Consider the following 21225-nt stretch of genomic DNA (forward strand, 5'->3'; position numbering starts at 1 on the left):
TTTATGAAGAACTAATTTAAGCTAATCTGGCAATTGTTGCATTGGTCTTGAAAATGTCGGCTCTAGTACTTTCAAGAGTATACAAATTTGAGTGGCACTCTTCAATTTATTTTCTGTATTTGAAAAGTTTAAATTTTTGAAGTTTTGAAGACTGTTCTTTGGAATGATAATAAACAATTTGAAGTTTCTGTGTTTTTATACATATGTTTGATTTAAAAAAGATAGTAAATTTTTAGGTTTTGTCCGACAAGACCATGATTAATTCTGAAGTGTACTGTGACTAGCCGAGGATATTGGGAGACCGCATACAAGTTTGATGACTCGCCAAAAGCTTTGGCAACTTAAATGAAATATGCCACCACACCTATTTTATACTCCAGACTTGGTACCTTCAGACTACTACTTGCTCCGGTCTTTGTAAAATTTTTGGAATAGGAGAACCTTCACCTCAAATCAGGACGTCATAAACAACTTGGTTTAGTTTTTTGCCTGTAGTGATCAAATATGAGGATGGAATCAATCTCTTGCTCGAAAGATTGCAAAAGGTATTTTATCAAAATGAATAATATATGATCTCATAAAATGTTTTACGCAATAAAAAAAAGTATTCAAATTGCACTTAAAAAACATTATTACTTAGTGAACAACCCGATAAAATATTGCCTTGATACCACTCACTTTATATACCTGCTTCTATACTTAAATGAATTCAGAGTTGAGGAATGCCCTCATTGTGTCCTTTCCAGTTTTAAAAACACTTTATCAAACCCAGTTTAATAAAAAGCTTGCTAAAGCTCTTGATTTAATGGCAGTGTTATGATCTCTCACCGAACTAATCTCCCCATTGACTGACTCCTTCTACTTGCCGAGATCTATGTGCTCTGGTGTCCCTGCTTAATTGTCACGGAATCGGCATAAATCTTTGGAAAGATAAATTAATCTGTGCAGATGACAACTTAGCCTGCAGTGACTGCATAAAATCACACTCAGTGCCTTAAAATTGTTTCTGGGCTGAACAAACCGCTTCGACTGCCGAAGCCCGGACGTTTGTTGCCAGTGGTATTTTCTGCAAGCCCCTTTCACTTCCCGTAGCTCTTGAAATAATGTTTGTGAGACCACAGCGAAGAACGGCCCCGACCTCCCCTGCTAATGGTGTAGACCATTAGTGAAAAAGTCTTGAACAGTTTGTTATATGGTCCCATTACCTCAACCCAAATTCAATCTGCCGCTTTCGAGCCGCTTTTAGTGTTTCGCAAAAAACCTGATGTGGTACTAAACAGTAGCCGTCAGTCTGGCAAATGAAATACATTGCATAAACCGTTATTATTTTATAAGCAAATGCAAATGAAAGCAGTTCTCAGGGTTATTAAAATCTAACTAAAACAACATATAATAACAGACAGCACAGACAATTGTTGTTTCCTGTTGATGTTTGTATTTGTGAATCACGCTTCACTTGAATCCAAGTAACCGTAATGAAAAGAAATTTGGCAAAAACACAATGCGGAGACCTGTATACAGTCAAAATATTTGTAAAATATGCATGTTCGCTTTAATTTCAAATAAACCTGCTCATAAGAAGACCTTTTAAGGCATATAAATAAGTATGCAGCGACACCTTCTTCATACAAAAAAAAAATTACACGCACACTTAAGCACTTTTGTGGTTGGTTTCACATGAAATGAATAGATTTTCAACACCAGAAAAAAAATCGAAATCAACACGAGTGTTTGCACAGCTGTTGACGGCCGCCATAGTGTCAGGTACTTCTGCACGCGCGATTTCCAATTTCACAACAATCCGCCCATTCTCCCTTCCACGTACAATGGTATATAGTGTATAATGTTAAAAAAGAGTTTCACTGAATCTGCTTATGGTCACGTATTTTAAATTTCATGCATTTTTAATTTCTCCGAAAACGAATCAGGTGGCCGCATAAATTGCACAAAAATACAACAGAATAAAATAAGCAATGTGAAATAAGCAGTGCGCAGCTGTTAGCTGAGAATTATGATTAATATTGAATGTAAATATTGCCAATATCGAATTTTTATAACGTGAGATAACAGGTCAGTGGAAAGGTCCCAACCTGTCACGTAGATGACGCCACTAGAATTAAAATCATAAGATTTGTTGTTGTTATTGTGAAAAAAATCAATAAAAAGGAATTCAGCGTGTTGATAAGATATTGCTTTTTGAAGGGCAAAAACACAGTTCAAGCAAAAACTTGGCTTGATGACGTGTTTCCAGGCAATGCCAAGGGCAAATCAACCATCATGGATTGGTATGCTAAGTTTAGGCGTAGTGAAATGAGCACCGAAGACGGTGAACGCAGTGGACATCCGAAAGAGGTTGTTACCGACGAAAACATAAAAAAAGTCCACTAAATAATTATAGATGATCATAAAGAGATGTTGTTCGACATAACAGACACTCTAAAGGTATCAACTAAACCAGTAACTCATAGCATTCACGAATATCTGGATATGAGAAGGCTCTATGCAAAGTAGGTGCCGCGTTAGCCGCGATGAGTTGATCATGCGGAGCAGTGTTTGGAGGTGCTCAAGCACCCAACCCAAGTTTTTGCGTCGACATGTGACAATGGATGACAAACGGATTCATCTTTTCATCCCGAAGTCCAATCGATAGCCATTTGAGAATTCGCTCATGAAAAAAATTAACAGTCGCCTGACAAGTTTATAGCGTCTTTAGTTTGAGATGGGCATTGAATAATTTTATTGACTACATTGAAAGGGGAAGTACTATCAACAGCGACTATTACATAGCATTCTTTGACCATTTGAAGGCCGAAATCACCGAAACACGTCCGCATTTGATGGAAACATAGTGTTTTTTTACCAAGAAATGCACTGTGCCACAAGTCAGGAAAATGCAAAAATCCATGAATTGGGCTTTGAATTCCTTCCGCATTCACCGTATCCTTCAGATCCGGCTCCCAGGTACTATTTTCTGCTCTCAGCTCTTAAACAAATGATCGCTGGGTAGAAGTTTTCGTCGAATGAAGAGTTAATCGCCGAAACTGAGGCCTATTTGGAGGCAAAGGACAAATCGTACTACAAAAATGATATCGAAAAGTTGGAGAGTCACTAAAATCAGTGAATCGCCCTTGAAGTAAACTATCTCGAATAAAAAAGCGAATTTGGCGAAAAAAAACTGTTGTGGGCCGAGGACTTTTAAATTAAACGGTTATAGCTAACTCTTGTGTACTCAGCTGTATATACGTAGTAATATCGTAAAAAAAACTCAAATACGAAAAAATTTTTGTTCCAAATATTAAATCCTTGAAGAATATTGTGACATTATTTAACTTTGATGCAACAAACTCTTTACAGTGAAGTGATTTCTGATGGTATAATCTGTATTAAAAATCTGTTGATAAAATTTAAAAATTATATCCAGAAGTCACGTACGGAAAACAATGCAAACCAAAAACAAAAAGTAATCCCCTGCGCTGGTGCATTTCTCATAGCTTAAAAGAGTATAAAAAGGTCTTTATCTAGACTTAAATAGGTCAGTTTGATTACCAGCTATATGATATAGCTGTCCGTTTGGAAAAGAAGAGAAGTTCGAGAAGTGCCAAATTTCGTGCAGACATATTTTCAAATAAAAGCATAAGAACTCTTTTTTGATCGACCACATCGACACAAATCACACGAAACGAAAAACCTTCCGAAATTAATTATTACAGCATAGAGTTTGAACTGGACTAAAGGATTTCGATGGTACATAATCCGATATATGGTGGCTCGAATTACCAAATTACTGGAGAAATGGATACAACAAGTCACATACATATGTACCTGTATATAGTATATCACAGTATCTCAAAAGCGCCCAAAAATAGTTTGCCTAATATTACTTATTTCGCATTCTGTTCTATGAAATCGATGACCCCACTCTCTCACCAACTCAACGGATGTATATTAACTTAATTTTAATATCTAAAACAATTAATCAATACACAAGGGAATGGACAGACATTGGTGGGCGGCTAATTGAAGGCAAATAAAGAAACGACAGCCCGCCAGAAAAGCGCACTTCGGGCAGAGCCCAAATACCTCTCGATATTTACTTAATACTTACGCTTCTTTTAAAATTTGTAGAAGTCTTCGTTCCAAGAAATACCAGCTGAGATTTACCGCCTTCTCTGTTTACCAAGAGCATATTCGATTTTGTAAGCAAAATACTGTAAGAATATTGTTCTCTAAACTGCCGCTGAACATTATTAATGGTCATAAACTTTCTCCTTGTGGTTAATGCTCTGTTTTAAAAATATCTTTTGGAGAAAAAGAAGAGCTGCAGCCGTATCGATAACATAAGATAATTCTCTGTCTCTGATACTGTTTACTTTTTTACAAAACTATCAAGACCTGAATTCTACTTGCACCAAGCAGCGCGAAACATACAAAGATCTTGATGCGATCTGTTTGGAAGCGCTCTAAAACGCTAAAACCTACAAATCTCACTCTCTTTCCCTATAGTCCAACATTGAAGATTAAGTTCGTATTCTAGTTCGCTGTTGTTGTAGTAGACGCAGCAAACCATCACCAATAATTTTAAGGATAGTATTATATAACACAGAACTTCCTGAGAACTTTACTAAAATATCCCAAATAATTTGATGAACAGAACACTCAATTTTTATTTTCTTGTTTCCGCATTTATTTTATTAATTTTTTCTTTTACATTCTAATTCAACTTATTAGCTCACCTATGCTTGTATGGTATATTTAGTACATGTATGTATGTATGCATGCCTGCATGTGTGTGCTACTTATGATTGCATTAAGTGCTCTTATTTAAGCAATTTTATTTGCGATTTCGAATGCTCTCTCACACAGAAGCGAGTGGTTTTGGCTGCCATAAAGACAAAAGCAAATTTCGCATGCAACGCTTACATTGCTTACAGCCAAGAATTTACCGCAATTCTACGTGGCGAAGCCAAACTTGAACAACTGTTGGTGAAACAACAAAGCAAAACTAACGGTACAATTGCTTGGCATAATAGTGTAGTGGAATTTAAACAATGATGCGTTAGTGGATAACAGCTGGCGTAGCGGGGAGAACAGTGAAGGGCGCTACAAGTGGAATTTGCATTTGCACAATGCAACGGCACACATACATACGCACTCACACAGCCATTGCAGTGAGTGCGGAGGGATGGTCGAACAATGGAATTCCAAGTTGCACACAAGCACCTGAAAGCATTTTCATTAACTTTGCTTTGCACACACACACACACCGTTGCTTGCTCTTATATTTGTGTGAGAGTGTGTGTGTGTATGCAGTTAAATATACAGTTTTATGCGCGTTTTTGAGGCACTAAACAATTCCATATTCACATATGTGTATTGGTGCTATTAAGTTCGCGAATAGTTAGGGAAAGAATTCCCTTTTCAGCTACAGCCAGCTACCCTGCAGGAAATTCTATAAACAGTAAAGTCGGAAAATAAAAATAAAATTTTGATAGTTAAGTGTGCTAGAAATTGAGAAATTTAAATAAATTTGTGAGCTTATTACAGTGTTTTAAAAATTTTAATTCTACATAATTTTTTATAAAATTTTTCTTAACTTTTTATATAATGTTTTAATAACAGAAACGGTTTAACAGTGTTTAGAGCTTAACTGGAATTTTATTAGCAAAGTTTCACAAATTTAATTTTACAATGTCTTTCGTATATTAAACGATATTAAATTTAGTCAGCATAACCTTATAATAACTATTTAAGCTTTTTGAAGCTGGAAAGCTTTTTTCACTTATTTGAGTTTTTATCTGTGATCTGAAAACGTTTATGGTGTCGTCTAATTCAATAAAAATTCAGTAACTTTTTAAAGATTCAACTCTTTTAAAACACCGGCCAACAATTCATCTAACATAAGCCTGAACTTATATCGAAAGTTGAAAGCAAAACACTGTATTGAACCGTCTCAAGCTACATATCAGTGACTATCAAGTCATCAGGCATCAATTAAATTTTCCTTATGGGTTCGTTGTCCACATGTATATAAGTGATAAACATTCTCACTTTATGCAATCTAATTTGGCATGACCTCATCCGATATGATTTTCAATTAAATACGCTTATAAAAGAGTATTGCTGCCAGCTATCTTAAATTCTCCACCCATATGCGAAGCGCTTCATAAAAATCCAATGAACAATTTAAAGGAAATAAGTTTTGTTAGCAGCAAATGCACATTTGTAATCTTATATTTGCTCCTTGCATCCTACTTTTATGTGGCATCAAAAGAAGAACGAAAGTAGGTTTTCTTATCTAAAATATGAGGAGAGTTTAGAAATTGTGTGCAGAGGACCAAGCGGGCAAGCGTGTTTGAAAAACACCGTATGCATGTTGCATCAGCTTATTTGTATAATATGGTCGGTCGAAAGGACCTCACCCAGCCGTTCTATACCAAACGAGGTTTCAGATAAGGTGACTCCCATTCGTGCGATTTTCAAGCTGCAAATTTGAATCGAGAAGGCACAATCTTTTATAGGAGTGTACTTTCTCCAGATTAGATTTGGAAGCGAAACAAATGGATCTGGTAGTGAACAAGGACAAGACGAAATATCTCCTGTCATCAAACAAACAGTCATCGTACTCGCGACTTTGTTCCCACGTCACTGGCAATTTGTAAGTAAGGTCCACTCTTGACGAACAAAAACCAAAAGAAAATGATTGACGGGTGGATAGCATCACAAGATGAAATGTAATTATTTTCGAGCTTTGCAGAAAGATGGCCAAAAAGTTGTGACTAGCGATTGGCAATACTTCAAATAATTCGTCTGTAACCTGAAAATTGCATTCATGTCACATCGTATTTACTGGATTGGATTGTATAAAGTTGCAAACTCGAGTTTATGGATAATTTTAGTCTTAACATGAACTCCACTCACGAACACAGCGTTTTTTATGAAATATCTTCCGTTCCCCTTTAAACGCCTTTGACTTGTGTAAATAATGATGGAACTTGTCATACTATCGGAAAATTTGGAACCTTTGTAAAAACAATGTAATGTCATAAACTAGAGTTTATTGACAATTTCGTGTTTAAAGTAAATTCTGTTTGCAAATTGTGGTCCTGCTCTGAGCAACAAGTGCATAAATCTTCTGAAGGTCAGAGAAGTGCCTTTTAGGGCTATTTGTAACGCCAGTGCTAAGCCTCAAGTAGCGTTAGGTTATGAAAGCCGGTAATAGCTAGACTCTCAGTAGGTAACTCGGTTAATATCAACTGGGTACCTAGTCATAAAGCAATAGAAGAAAATGAACAGTACCGCCTTAGGAGCAGCTGGAAACGCAATTCCCATCAGCTATGCTAGACCAATCAGCACCTTCAAGGATTGTTGGAAGCAAGGTAAACTTTTGGAACACCTCAGATTTGCTGCCAACACAGGACATTCTACAATGTTACTTTAGGGTACTGTTGTAGATCTAGGCAAAATATAACTTAGTAATATTGTAAAGGTCATAACAATCATAGATCATCACAGTGCATCTACCTTTTAGATCTCATATTCCAAAAATTATAAAACTATTTTCAGTACATAAAATGCAGAGTACGCGCCGTATGAGAAGAGATAAATTCGAAGGCTCCTAATGCTTCAATTTAAAACACATTGGGCAGCTGGCGTGGAAAAAAATCAGTATTTTTACCATATCCACTGAGTTGCTGGATAAAACGTAATTGAGTACCACCCGGGAGCACAATGAACCAAATGATGACCTAAGTGCGGTCGCCGATCAATCGCACTCTACTGGCAAGTACAGTCTTCATCATAATAAGTCTTTTAGTTACTTTAAACACTTTTTTAGTATTAATGGATTTCGACGCTAGATGTGATGGAAAATGTTAACTTATTATTGGGTATTATAACAGTTATACACTCTATTAAATAAAAAACATTAAACTAAAGAAAAATTCAAAAAATAATGAGCAGTCAAAACTGTTAGTTTGAGTTTATTCCACAACATGACCTTATTCACTTTAGGCAAAAAGCAGGCTTCTAAATGAGATCCAACAAAAGTTATAGCTGTTCAAATCTCGAAAAACTGGTAAATAACTGTTTAATTGCGAAAAAGAAAATTAATTCGTTCAAAAGTTCGCAGAAAATCATCCTTGGGCTCCGCTGGGGTTAATTGATTCTAAAAATTTATTTGTGCCTTTTAGCAGTCCTTTGGCGTTTTATTTGAATCTAGCCAGTACTCAATTTCAACAATTTTAACTCAAAGTCTTCGTACTGACGACGTGTAAATATTTTTGTAATTTTTAATTAGTTCTTTTCTTTAAAAACATTTTCTACCCTAAAAAATATTTATCCCGTATAATCCCATAAATACGCTAAATACTGCTGACGATCTTCGCCACTTGCAGAAGTTGAAGCACTCTCCCACTATCAGCCAACACACTTTAGCACTCAACCGATCGCTTAAAATAATATCATAATTAACAGTCCACTAGGCAGATACGAATCAAGTGCCGTAATATACCACTCGCTTAACACATGTGTGCATATGTACTTAAGTGCTTATGTAGGAAGTTATGTGCGCAATGCGAGCACCTATATATATTAGGGTCTGTTAGTATAGGTCAATGTCATATAATATCTTAAATATAAAAATGAAACGCTATTTCCTCCGAACCGTGGCAAGAAAAGACGTGACAATTTGCACAGGTTTTCCTTTAATTCTATAGGAGGTCTTAAGGTGGGCTTGTTTGCGAAATCGTCGATTATATTTCTATATATGTATGTATATACATATCTATAACTCAAGAACGGTTGAACCGAATTGGCTGTAAATTGTAAGGATGTAGCTTGGCACCTCAAGACGAGGGTTTTTTAAGACAGAAAGGAAATACAGCACACCCTAATGTATTTACTCGCAAGCGCAACGAGATTGCACTCAACTTAATTTAATTTCACTAGCGATTGCATGGAGCAGGCAAGCGCTCGGCTCATTCGCTGCCGCTGAATGTATACGCCCCCAAATTGTGTTAACGAAATTGGAAATTGCAAGCGAAATTCACATGAAACGCAATCAGCTGTGTTGCATAAGCGGATTTGTAATTACACATATGGTATTTGCTGGAAATGCACAGTGTGCCAATATGCCCACATGTGGGTATGTGTGTGAGAGCATACTTCTCGTAAAGTGTTTGAGTTAGTGTGGCTTAGTGGCTGATCGTTTGTTGGTCAAACGAAAATTAGAGTATTTACGAAGGTCAATTATATTCGCTGTATGTCACTTAGGTTAGAGTTGAAAGCCAAATTCTAAATTGACTTTATGGTTTTGAGGTTATGGCAATTATCAGTAATGGAAATGGTCTTAACTTACGTTTTTTTCATATTATATGAACAGCACACAACTGTTTGCTTTAATTGGAATTCCAATTATGATAAATAAAAAATATTTCTAGAACAAGTTATTCTGGAATTATGAGTGGAAAGTAAAGAAAGAAGAAAGTAGTAGATAAGAACCCTGAACTCCTTGCATAGATGTTCGTTTCACAGACACAATGAAGTAGCAGTTGCGCTCAGGAAGTTGTGAGACTACATGGGATATAACAGTGCTTGAAGAAGGCATGCTGAAAACTTGCACCAATCATCATTTCCCAGAAGACTAAATAGTACACACTTCAAAACCGAACAATCAATGACATAATGTTCGTCTGAAAGTATGTTTCTTCCTCATCGGTTGCAGCTATAGTATAGACACATAAAACTTAAATATAACTTTAAAGAATTTGTGGTAGCTAACTAGTGTAGTGTTAAAGTTTCAGAGAGACTGCAAAAATACGAAAACAGAATCATTAGAATCAGAGATATTGAAATAGTTTTTAGAATAAAAATTTCGCGAAATTTTCGCTAAAATTTTCATGTTTTGTTTTGTAAAAATGTTAGCCAAAAAACCCATTTTGTTATTTTTTTTCCTTTGTCCAAGTTCTAAGTTAAGGTTTTAACTAAAAGACGTATTTTTTCACATCGCAATAGCCGAGTTTAAAATATGTTTTCCAAAAATTTTATTATTTTCCGAAAATTTCAGAATTTCTTTGTTAATAGTGTATGTTTGTAACAATAAAAAATTCTAATAAAATATTTTATTTTTTATATGAGAAACAAATTGTTGAAGAAAGGCTATCTTTAACCCGAGCAAACCCATGTTACACCTTAAGTAATTGATCTACTTTACAATTAAATTTATCATAAACGAATAGTTGCTGAACTGCTCTGGTTCAAATATCCTTTAAAATTGACAAAACCAATTATCTTTTATAAAATAATTATATCTTATTTATAAATACATTTTTTTCACACGAAAATATTAATGCCTTAAGCATAGTTCGCTCTTAAGTACTTTCTTCATTTTACATTATTCTGTATTTCCCCTCTTTTGACGAAGTTTTAAACACCCTTCCAACTGCAAAGAACTAATAAATATACTCACATAAATACATTTGCGTATGTAAATACATGCAAACGTAGTATAAATACACATTAATATAAATACATTTCTCACAGCTTACAGCAAATTGCCAACGATGCCATAATATAGTTCTTAATACTTGTAATACACTTTTGATGGCAAGAAAAGAAATAATTTCAATGCAGTTCCCTTGAGAATCAATCAACAGTGAGCATTTCTCATGCCTTGCCATGCACTGTTGTTGTTTTTGCAATGAGATAACTTAAGCAAATGGCAGAAATATCGCCCCACACAAGTAATAAGTAGTTGCTAAGTTTCTTTCCACTTGCACACCTCCTAGAACACCACACTATGTTACGTATACGCACTGGCATACCAGAGCACGCCCTTGCAAATAATGATTACGTATACGCAGCGCAGCACTTGTAGGAATGTTTGCATATTGATATGTTTTCTAAGGAAATTTATTAGTTTCTAGTTCAGTTACAGAAATAAATCGATTGCACTTCCAAGTGTGTATGGGAAGTGTACGAAGGTTGCGTGTACAAAAATAAATATGTCAACGAAAATATGAAAACGAGATTTGTATGCAATTGATGACAAAAGAAAATGAAATACGCAATGATAAATCGAAGCACTGCAATAGAAATATGATTTCCTGTATAAGGTATTGGGTTGCAGAGAAAGTTTTACTACCAATATTGAATGGTGAATCATAAGTAGAGCGCTCTGCAAGCAGCTTACTTTTGTATTTTGGTGTGAGTGCAGATAACTTATGAGAGGTTTTCCGATTTAAACTGGAAAGCAAGAACAACAAAGCTGCAAATTGTTCTGCATGTAGCGTAGGTATAGATGTAGATTTGCAAAAGCAAGTAAACAGCACGATAGTAGTGGACACAAGCAAGCTCAAAGTATTTTCAAAATATATGAGTTTCTACTCTTGTATATAGTTCTGGTTAGCACTACTGGATATGCATGACGGGAGATCTTTTTTGTTAATTCGGTATATTGATTATCTCTAATATTTCCCAACTACAATTACGAGGAAAAATTTTCCATTTGAGGAGAAGTAATGCGTTTGCTCATTCTAAATTTGACTGAGATGAAAATTTATTAACAATGTTCTGCTTTTAATGCTTCGTTTGCAATATCCGCAAGCTCTCCTACGCCCGAGCTTGATGATCACCATTTTATAACTGTTATACTGCCTTATAGTCACAAATTGGGTAACTTTTAGATCGTCCATAAAAAAAGGAACCTACAGGACTTTATTAAGACTCAAGCCCACCGTTTCTATTTATACGATTATTTTTCATTGAACCTAAGGTTAGCAACAAAATCCATGAAATAAATTGAAATGAATATCATGTCTTTATCTCGACTTTCCCAGTGATCACGGAAACAGTTCAAAAGTATTTTGTGGATTATAACAGAAACTCATATTAGTTGAGGACTTTAATAATAGGATTGTAGAACATGTTTGCAGACATCACGGAATATCCCAAGCAGTAGACTGTTCTAGCTATGGAATCATCTGCTCACACAAGCACGAAATCCAGAACCAACTAATGACAAACGCAAACAACTCAAAGGTTAGACTTCAATTGTCACTGTCAAGTGATGATAATCTCTAGGTGTGAGTAGCGCTTCCAATAGGGGAGCAGGATACTATCTTACTATTTACCGGCATTTTCAAAGCATCTTAGCATTTCTCTCTCTCTTTATCCATCTACCTAAGTAAGCAATTCCTAAGTAAGCAATTCCAAGCAGAAGTAGTAAGCATAGAGCAGGCTGTTTAAGCTATTTTGAAAACAGTTGGAGAATACAGAAAGCTAACATATGCACTGATAGCCAGCAGACATATGTGGCCTTTTCATCGGCTAAAATGTGAAAAGTCACCAACAATGTTTTGTACATTGGCGCATCGTTTTCCATCACTCGACCATATTTTGGTTGCAAGAATGCTTTAATCTCATATGCAGGTCAACTCTACTTGTTCATAATATCGGTAACCCATAGTCATGTCACAGGAACATTTTCAGAAAGGACAAATATGGACGAGTTGGGAAAGCCAAGAACCTGCCTAGACGAATTGGAGGCAGAGTTAGTACCAAGCGCACTAGAAATCATTACGAGGGATCTTACATATTACACAATTTGAACAAATAGCTCAGAAGAGATGGATATGTGTAACTAAAAATGTGATTACGAAGCAGATAAGGCCTAATTATGACAGGAAAAGAATTAAGGACATATGTGATGGACTTATTTATCCGGGAGAAATGTATTCAGACTTCTAGATTTTATAAGGGGAAAAGGTACTTTACTCAATAATTTTTTACTATTGGAGCACCAAAAATATTTTCCTAAATAATTTTGAGAAGTATGTATATAAACCCAGCTCCAAACCGATTACCAGCGCCCACCACCGTGCGGATGTTAATAATATCATCTTACATGCAGCAATGAAGACTTCAACAAGTCTGCCCGAAAGCAAGCACTAACACCTGTTGTTGAGTGCAAACATTCGCACATATGCGACGAAGAATAGTTCGCAATTAAGCGCTAAATGGCAACTAAATAAATGCGTCACGAAAAGTATACAGGAAGTAAAAGGAAATATGTATGTGTGTAGCTTGATGAAAACACATAAAAGATGCGGAAGAAGAGAAAAAAAGAAGAGGGTAGCCATGACCTCATCACCGGCGGAACTAGCGAAGCGCAGGTCATTCATTACCCTAACACATTCCTACGCACTACACACATGGACAAGTAGGTGTGTGCGTGTGAAGGAAGTAATTAAAGCGCACAAACATTAGCGGCCGTTAAGCCAATGAAAAAGTCAAACAGCGCGTTAATTTAGAAAAAGTGACGAAGAAAATTAATATAACCATATGGATTTAACAAATTACACACATCGTCAAGCGGAAATATTAATGAGCAAAAGCAATAAAACAAAGTCGTAATGCAAATGATGAAGCAGACGTATGAAGGACACACCCTCGGCCACATAACACACATATTTACTCACTACGAACTCGCATATATGTACGTATGTTATATGCATAAGCTCATACACAAATATGTGCATGTGTATGTCCCGCAGTGGCAACATTAAATTTATAGCGCAAACAAAAGTTGTTCGAGCAAAAGTTGTTCGAGCAAAAGCTTATGATCAGACGGACATTCCGGCATGAGCAATAGAGCTGATAGCAAATGAGCCGAACGTGCCACATGTGTGGCATAACTGCCGCACATAGTCAGACCACGCCACCACACAATATCAAGGACATAAGCTCTCTGGTCGCGTCTTAGGCTATAAATGAAAATGCTTGCATTAGTCAGCCAATTTAGATGTTATCGAAGCCAAGCGCCACACACACACATATACGCTTGGACAGGCACAAACACAACAAATTGCCATAACAAAGTTGTATGTAAACGTACGAGCAGCAGAGGCTATATAATTTCATATACTTAAAGTTATTAAGTAGAGCTCAAATTAAAGTGGCTAACTCAGTACGTCGGCTCACTAGTATAAGGCCTTGAGGTTGTTGTAATTTTTACTGATCGTCTTCTGCGATAGTTGTAAGGCATTCTGGCTTGGTGACAGCTATTGGAGACTCTACTTATGTTGAACCTCTTACCATCGGTGCAAATTTAAAACTGATTTCTTTACTGTTTAGCCTAGCCGATATAAGTGTCTACCAATGATCTTAAAGAAACATGTCTTAAGCTTACACAAATATAATTTCTATCATCAAAAAGACTAAAACCAAATAACCCTAAGAGAGAAAAGCTGAACGAATAGTATTCCTTTATAGTGTACCTTATAACTAAAGAGTTCATCGAATGGAAATGGCTTGTAGTGGTCTAAAAGAGGTCAACGAACAGGTGACAATTAGCTCAAACATTTTCTATACCGGAAACCATTGGCTAAAGGAAACGTTGAAGCCAGTTTGGGAATTTAGTATTGTAAATTGTGGGGAGAATTTTTACGCAAGAAGCTACAGAGGTCTTCCAATAAGTAACTAGTCTCATGTCAGGCAGTGACCGTAAGAAAAATGTATCTCTCGTAGACGGTTGCTTTCAGTCTACTATTCAATTTTCAGTTATGTGAGGTTCGTAATTTTGTTTTGACCGTGTAGTTAAATGGTTATCCCCATATCATTGCTTCCACTCATGTTTCTGAAAGGAGAACCATGGACTGAAGTCAAAGAGCGCTTGGATATACGGTATATACGGCGATTTTTATAATTTGCTGGCAACCAACAAAAGTTAGTTAAACGACTTTCAACGCAGTGAAACCTTGAGCTTTAAAAACCACACCACCCCCTTGAAATGGCTACTTTGAAGAATACAGAAGTATTAATGACGAGTCTTTAGGTCGCCGAATGAATTTACCTGAGATGACTGCGGCATTAGAGATTCAGGTAATTTGCTGCCACGTCATTTTGTGTTCATAAAATATTGCTTTTTGAACGGATCAAATACAGTTCAAGGAAAAACTTGACTTCATGATGTTTTGGGATTCGGAAGAGGCAACCATCCAGAATTGGTATGTAGTGAAATGTGCACCGAAGACGGTGAACGCAGTGGATATCCGAAAGAGGTTGTTACCGACGAAAACATCAGAAAGTCCACAAGTTTGATGACCATAAAATTAAGTTGTTCGAGATAGCTGACAATCTAAAGATATCAACTAAATGTACATTTTAGACCAAAAACAGCAACGAATTGATGATACGCAGGATTTGGAGTAGTGTTTGGAGATGTTCAAGCGTAATAAACCCGAGTGTTTGCATCGTTATGTGACAATGGATAAAGCATGGCTTCGTCATTTCACTCCGAAATCCAATCGACAATTATCCGAGTGGACTGCACGTGATGAATCCGCTCTAAAACTTGGAAAAGGGCAACTGTCGCCTGACAAGGTTATGGCGTCTTGTATTTAAGGTTGCGCATAGATAATTTATATTGACCACTTTAAAAGAGGAAAGACCATCAACAGCGACTATTATATAACGTTTTTGGACCATTTGAATGACGAAAGCGCGAAAACGGGCGCAATTGAAGAAAAAAATGATTTTTCACCAACACAAAACACCGTGTTATAAATCAGTGAAAAAGATGCCAATAATCATTAGGGTTTGAATTGCTCCCGCATCCACCGTATTCTTCAGACGTGGCCCACAGCAACTACATATTTCCTGTTCACAGATCTCAAAAAAATTCTCGCTGGGAAGAACTTTTTGGCGAATGAAGAGGTGATCGCCGAAATTAAGGCCTGTTTTGAAGCTAAGGAGAAACCGTACTACACAAATGGCATCAAAAGTTGGATGATCACCGTAATCGGTGTATCACCATTCCAGAGGACTATGTTGAATGAGAAAACAGTATTTTTTCAAAAAGAAGAGTTTTACTATTATAAGCCGAGTAATTTTGGAATGGGACGTTTATTTGCCGTAAAATACTTCGAATTTAAATACAGGAATTCAGTACTTTTTCGGACCATTGTAAATTTTCCTTCGAAAGAGATTCGAACTTACGAGACCTCAAAAGGTAGTAATGTTTGATTTGCACCTGACTACAGTAGCCGAAATAGTATTGTCTTCACCATTAGTTCAATTTTGGATTTTATTAGTTTCTTCTTTTAAATTTCACAAAACTAACAACAATTCACATGTTTTTACTAAGGATGAGTAAATTCTCTTCGCCTAGTTTTAAACCGTTTTCTCTTTGAAAGACATGTATATTTTCATTACTTGACATTAAATGTATCAGAAGCTTGGTTCTATCTATGCACTTTTTATGTAGCTTTGTAATAAATCATAAAAATAGAATGATGTGTATAGAAAAGAGTTAAAGGTAAAGAGGTGATGTATCTCATAAATGTAAGAAATATATGATGTTCATGATTATGGTTTTAAGCAAACTGTTCTTATGTAGGACACAGATAATACTTTTATGCAGTGCAACAAGCAAATAACAGCGCTTTTTCCTTAAAACTTGAATGATGGCGAATCGAACAAGCAACTGGAATAAACAAATCAACAAAACTACAAATAAAAGCATGATCAAAATAAAGAGAGATAAAGAGGATGCCAGTTACTTTTTCAAACAATAATCATATACCAATGAAAAAAAAGAGAAATCACTTCAATGAGCACCTTAAAATCGTTTGCATTGAATTCAATAGTTAGATTTGCCATTAATTTTCCACATAAAACTTTGGAGAAAGCGCTCGAACGAAGCACTAATGAGAAAAGATTCCTAGGAATGGAGAATGTGTAAACGTACCCTTATGTGCCGTTATAAATATGAGCTCAACAAAATAGTTTAGTTATTGCAGCTTCCCGGAAATTTATTTTGCAGTCTCAATTAAGTGCTTGTTTACGGGAAAGAAAATTAGCATAATTTATTTCTTAAAAGCATACCTCAGCTAGTACTAAGCCAAAGAATCCTAAGCTCATCTACCCTTTTGTGGTATGACATTCGCACACACACACACACATATAGGCATTCCAGCAAAACATTTCGACCCTATTATTTTATAGATACTTTCGGAAAATTCCGAAAATCCTTCATTATCGTTGAATCTATTATGCTTATATTTTGTCCCAAGTGATTTTCTTTCTTTTAAATCCTAACCTCTTCAAGCTGTTCAAACCGTTCAGCTTCACCTATGTACATAAATAAGTGCAAATATTTATATCAGCCATACACAAGGAGAAGTTTGTTCGTTGCTCCAAGCATTTTACCTGCCTACTTCTGCCGCGCTCTTCGTCGCGCTTCGTTACGCTCACCACCTCAGCTTCGCCCGCAGCCGAGTTACTTGCGCGTACAAAAATCAATATATTTCTTTATTTAGCGCTTCAATACGCACACCGCTCAAGCGGCATATTGCGTCTGTAATGGATATTTATAACCTGGCAGTTGCTTGGGACTATTGCTCAACCGGCGCTGGGTTGCTCATGCATAATTTTAGACTGCACCAACTACAGTCGGTTGAGTGCGAATGCCCAAGGACTTGTATTGGCTACAAATCCATTTCACTTTGGCGTCATTAAACGACGGCTCCTTTGACGTTTAGGAAAAGTGATATTCAATTATTTATGCATACAAATATTGGGAAAAAGGATAACTAAGTGGTTAGTTGACTGCCAGACAGCGTGGCAATGGAGGCATGGTGGCATGTGAATAGCACTGATTTGTTATTTTAACTTGAGTGAAACGTACATATAAGTATGTGCGGTAAGTCGTTTGCTGCGTCACTGGGTGTTAGACCGAAATTGTCCTTCTAATTTTTGTAAGCATCGTAACTACTGGCTATAAGCTATCTGTAGCGGCTCATTGATTATGGGAGAAGCTTTTTAGGTCGGCATTAAAATCTCTGCGTTTTGGAATTACAGAACGAGAGCTGGCCTCTGGAGAGAAAGGCTGCTCCTCTAAGTTTATAATTAGCAGCAATTGAGATGTGGCACAGAAATTGTTTGAGGGCTATGGAAATTAGACAAACATTTTTAAAATTATCATCTAGTCAACCTTAATCTTTACTAAAGATCACGAAATCTCAAGTTTCGGGTTCTCTTGTGCTCAAAACTCAAATACCCACCATTTCACAATGGTTGATAGAGGCTCGGTTTTTGCTGAAAATATAGTATATACTTAATATTTATGGTTTCGAAGTTTTTTATGTGTGTCAATAAAATCGATCGACTGTCTTTTTGTAGAACACTATTCATTTAATTTACTTTTCATTGATATTCGAAATGCAACGAAATTAGGTTACGCAACGAAATTCCGTCACGCCTACTTTAATAGAACACATTTAATTTAAATTATTTTTATTAATATTCGAGCTGCAACGAAATTAGGTTACGCAACGAAATTTCGTCACGCCTACTTTAATAGAACACAATTCATTTAAATTATTTTTAGGGATTTTCGTAGAGTTTAGACAAAAATTAATCAGTTTCCCAGCTGTTAAATACTTAAAAGAAGAAATAGAAGTTACTGAATCGCTTTTCGATTTCTTGAAGTCTGTTCTGGCTGACACAAAAATTTCTCCTTGTTAAAATATCAATAATCTCAGAGTTTTATTAATCACAAAGCAGCTGACATCACTCATCAAATTTCACGACGAAACACTATTAACGGTAATCATCATGAAGTTTCAAAACTAAGAAAATTGCGGTTCAAATCGTTGCGGTACCAAAGGTGATGAAACCTTCCTAAAATAAGAAACCAAAAGAACGAACACCGACTCCCACAGTACCTCATCCCTCCCGCAAGCACACATTTGTCCATTTAGTTAACGAAGTTTGCCAGCGACTACAAATAACAAATACTATTAAAGCAGGCTATAAAAAGTTTCTCGCATTTATCACCAAAGGACTCCCAAAGCACTCACCAAATGCCAGCAAAAAACAGCAAAAATCCAAAAACAGAAGCAAAACCAAGAAAAAGTTTTTGCAACTAACACAAAGCGGCAAATGTGTGCGAAGTGAGGCGAAACGCCGAAATGGCAAGCAAAAAACGTAATGCTTCATTAAGCCAAACAATAAAGAGATTGTTTTCGACAGACGATTTTTCTATGCTCAGCTTTAGGTGAGCGTTTTTTCGCACACACTGTAGGTGAACGCCTTTCATATTTTGATCGTCATTGAGCGCGGCACCAAATGCGGTTCAATGGTGTGATAAGATTGTTGGTAAGTGACAGGGACGTTAAGGCGACTTAAATGCAAGTGTGTATTTTAAGGATAACATACTTTTATGTGTGTGTGTGTGCGCAAGTGTCTACATGTGGGTGAGAAACTACTAGCTGATGTAAAAGCAAATTGACGGTTGGTGAATGTAATGAATAAATTTGCTCACTTGGAAACTTCTTAGAAGTTGCACTTTTCAGTTTCGACTAATTTTTGTTGCCCTAATCTTTTTATAAACTTTGTCGAGGCTTGGAAGATTCAAGTGTGTGTATTGAAAGTTTTCACTCCAGATAAATACTGGTCTCAAGTGAAGTATTTAAGAAGCATTGGGAGGTTTGTGATAAAACTGTTTAGTTTGTTCTTTCATAATAAGGAATACATTTTAAAAGAAACCACACAACCGAAATTTTAAGTGACAAAGAGAGAGAAAAATTTAATTTCAAGACAGTTGAACGCCTTGGAAATAAAATTTAATCGTTAGCGAACCAAAACTAGAGAGTTTAGAAAATATCAGTGACCTTAATCCTTTGAGATTCATGAGATTTCATAGTAATGATTTAGTAGAAATATGAAATAAATTTTTGAAATAGCTTAATTGAGCCACTACTTGAGGAAAATTATATTGAACACCCGATATACGTGACGACATAGAAGCGGGTACTAAGTTTGGCGTAACTATGCAGCAAAAGAAGTTGAAATAATTCCGTTGCCAGCAAAGGATATTGCTGCGAATAGTACCAGTGCCTATATACATTTGTATATGATAAAAATTCGTAAAGGTAGGGTGTTGAAATGAATAAGTGGATTAATCGTCCTTCAGTGGGCTTCAATTCGAATTAACCCAGATGCTCAATAGACAATCCCTACACTTTGTAACCTTCCCACCATTGAACAACAAATAGTTAAACGTGCAGGCTGAGTAGTGAGAAATAAGAAGCATTTCATAGTTTACAGAATTGGCTGACAACGAGAAATAAATAGAGAAAAATTAAGAATATGGAGACATATAAGGAAAGAGAGCCTCTAGAATTTTGAATTTTGTGTCTTAAATGCTTCATATTTTTTGTATGAAAAATATGTAAATAATATCAAAAAGTGGCTTAGCAAAATTTTTCGTGGTTTGCGCCAGGCATAGCGTCCATTTGTAAGTGCTTTGATAAATTTTGTACGTTTTGAGTACTGACAGCATTGATTTCAATGCACCGAAACGAGTGCAATGCAAAGTGAGCTGATGGTTTTCAGCGCAATGGCACCAACATTATCGCACGCGAAAAAAACGATGGCTATATAAAATTAATCGGTCTTCAAATTGCAGTCGCATTTATCTTATTGTACAAGTTTTCTTGTGCCAGTTTCTTTAGTCGACGAAAATGGCTAATGTTTCTGCAGGCCTTACAATATCTATATATGTATTATATATAAAATATGCTTGTATATAAATGATCGTGACAAAAAAATTCGATCTATTCTTGCCTGACTGTCCGTTCTTTAATTTTTTGAGATATCGAACTGAAAAGCATCCTTTTCTCCACAAGAAAGTCTTCATATTTTCTAACAACGATATTCTATCAAAACCAAGATAAAATTCATCAAAAATATAGAAAGATTCTCCTTAAGTATTAAATAAATTATATTCGACGTGAAAGCTGTACATAACAGATCAAGTCAAAAGTACCCAGCCTAACACATAGATGGCGCTACTAAAATTATATCCCTATGATTTTTAGTTAGTCCGAACCTTCGTGTATACATTTTGGCAATCGACAGTCGGTTTATTAGTTTGTGAATTATATCATTTGATTGCAGCACCTTTTTTATTGTGAAAAATATGGATAACAAGTAATGAAGAGCTAACTTTCAAGGATTAAGGCCAGAGAAGTACGTTCAGGTACATAAGGCTTGTCAGTTATATGGAGTTTAGGGCGAGTTTTTACGCGACTTTATTCATTCTAAACACAAAGATGCACCGTTATAAGAAAAACACACTCTCTAAAATTTATTAAGATAACCCATATATTGGGCGTTATCTGTAATATAAAGTCACCTGGAAGTTCGGAAATCTTTATATTAGGT

General features: G+C 36.0%; 1 protein-coding gene across 1 annotated transcript in view; it reads right to left on the minus strand.

The window, feature by feature from the left end:
* Positions 1-21225, minus strand: part of LOC120781020 (IDLSRF-like peptide) — a 162958-nt gene that overhangs the window by 126280 nt on the left and 15453 nt on the right. The gene's annotated exons all lie outside the window — the stretch shown is intronic.

This window comes from Bactrocera tryoni, chromosome 1 (genome assembly GCF_016617805.1).
Source record: "Bactrocera tryoni isolate S06 chromosome 1, CSIRO_BtryS06_freeze2, whole genome shotgun sequence".
In the NCBI taxonomy this organism is placed as follows: Eukaryota; Metazoa; Arthropoda; class Insecta; order Diptera; family Tephritidae; genus Bactrocera; species Bactrocera tryoni.